Genomic DNA, 2,292 nt, shown 5'->3' on the forward strand with positions numbered 1-2,292 from the left:
GACCCGCCTCTGACCGAGCAATTCCGCTTTCGTCATCAGCACGCGCACTACCTAGTCACCCGCCTCCTCGCTTCTCGCTACAGCCCCGGCCCTCCCGAGGCGAGAAGAGGTAGCGGTGAAGTCAACCGAAGCCTGGCGGAACTCAGGCTGGGCTCAGGCGAACTGCGACAATGCTCTAGGGCCTGGGAAGGCGGCTTGGAGAGCCGAGGGGAGCGCAGGCGCAGAAGGACAGTTCCTTTTCTTTTTCCGGACGTCCTGTACTTTGCGATGGTTTTTTCCTCCATCGACCGCATGGCCTGTTGTTCCGTGGCTTTTGAGTGAAAAAAATTCATTCTATTTCCAAGACCCATGGACTGGGGACTTTGGGCCCGTTACTGTTCTTCATTCACCCCGTTTCCTCATCCGTAAAACGGGGCGATCATAGCACCTACTTCGGGTGGTGAAGAGTACCGGGTAATGCGCGATAAGGCGCACCGCACAGTGACGGGCCAACAGTGACATCTCGGTGTGTCAGCGCTTGCTGTTGCTCACACAGCAGTCAACAAGCATCTTTCGAATGGTTATTGTGTTGCTCTAAGAGGCTTTTGGAATATTTACATAAATAAGGTATATGTGGTCGCTGCCCTCAACCTCAGGGTCCAGTGGGGAAGCAGGCTCCTGAGCTGCCTATAAAATGGGTAGATCAGGAGCTGGCCAGTTACTCAGTTGGTTAGAGCGTGGTGCTGATAACACCAAGGTCTGGGGTTCCATCCCTAGACCAGCCAGCCGCCAAACAGAACAAAACAAGTAGATCAGATATAATTTATGCCAGTTATATTTGCAAGCAAGGTTAACAGTTTGAGAGGTTAAATACTTTATATGAGATCATGCAAGTGAAGGATTAATGGCAGAACTAAAATAAAACCTTTTTCTCCGCCTTTTTGTTGTTGTTTGCAGCCACAATTCCCTCTTCTCATAGTTAAGCAAAACATGTGTTTAATTGCTCTGTCATTTTATTTCCCATTCATTCTTTAATTTTTTCCAGTCATCTGGCATCCCCTAAGTAATTAAAGTACTTGCCTCTCTCCTCTTAATTGGTATTGGCAACTACCCAGTTCTTGAAATCTCTCTTGTATAGCTTTCTAATGTTCCTTCTTATAGCAAATTGAATTATGTCCCCCCCAAACTCATTGAAGCTTGAATTGTGTTCCCCAAGTTTTATGTATTAAAAATTTGGCCCCCACTGTGACTGTTAAGAGGGTGGGAAATCCTATTGTGGTAATTGAAAGGTGGGGACTTGAAGAGGTGATTGGATTGTAGGACTGTGCAGTAGTGAATGTATTAAAAATGGTGGTCAGGGGCATAGTTCTGAGGGCTTTAAGAGAAGAGGAGAATCTGTCTTTTTCTCTACTCTGTTCTCTCTGCTTCTACCATCTTGCAATGTGAGACTCCTGGATCTGTCGCCACCAGGAGATGGACTTTGGACTTCCCAGTCTCAGAAACTGTAAGCAATAAATTTTGTTTTCTTTGTAAAACATCCAGTTTCAGGTATTTTGTTATAAACAACAAAAAAAGACTAATACACTTCTCTATCTCCTTCACTGTCTCCCCTTCTTATTCCTCTCTAAGTGCAGGATTTCCTCAAGGGTATGATATCCTCTTCTCACTCAGTATTCCATCTCTGCACATCTTATACCCTTCCTGGGCTTTAGCTATCAATAGACTAGAAATGGCTTCAAATCTACATATCTAGTCCCACCTAACCCTCTGCCCAGCATTTACGAATGCCTCCCAGAGATCTTCACATGGTTTTTCTGTAATACAAATTTAACACATTGAAAGCCAAATTTACTATCTTATACCCCAGACTTCCTTTTCTGGTCTTTCCTTCCTCTCAGAATGCTGTCACCAAGTCTGCACCATCCAGGCTCAAAGCTCAAAGTCCTCTCTGCCCTGCATTTACCAGTCCTTCCTTCCCAACTCTCTTTCCCTTTCCAGTTACTGATAAAATGCTATAGGAACTCCAACCATCAGCAAAATGCCAGTCATAATAGACACTTAATAAATATTAAACTTTTAAACCAAGCTGCTTAAAATCAGTCATTGGTTCCCTAATAACTATCAAACAAGCCTGATTTTTCCTGCAGATACAACCCAACTTACCTTTCAAGTCAATCCCTAAACATTTAGTGAAACTAAATACAAGAAGTAGGCATCAGGAAACTACAAAGATAAATACAATATGGTCCTTGCCATTTAGGAGTTTACAATTTAGTGAGAGAGACAGACACAGAATAGTTAGAAGAATTCATT

Source organism: Cynocephalus volans, chromosome 13 (assembly GCF_027409185.1).
Source record: "Cynocephalus volans isolate mCynVol1 chromosome 13, mCynVol1.pri, whole genome shotgun sequence".
NCBI lineage: Eukaryota > Metazoa > Chordata > Mammalia > Dermoptera > Cynocephalidae > Cynocephalus > Cynocephalus volans.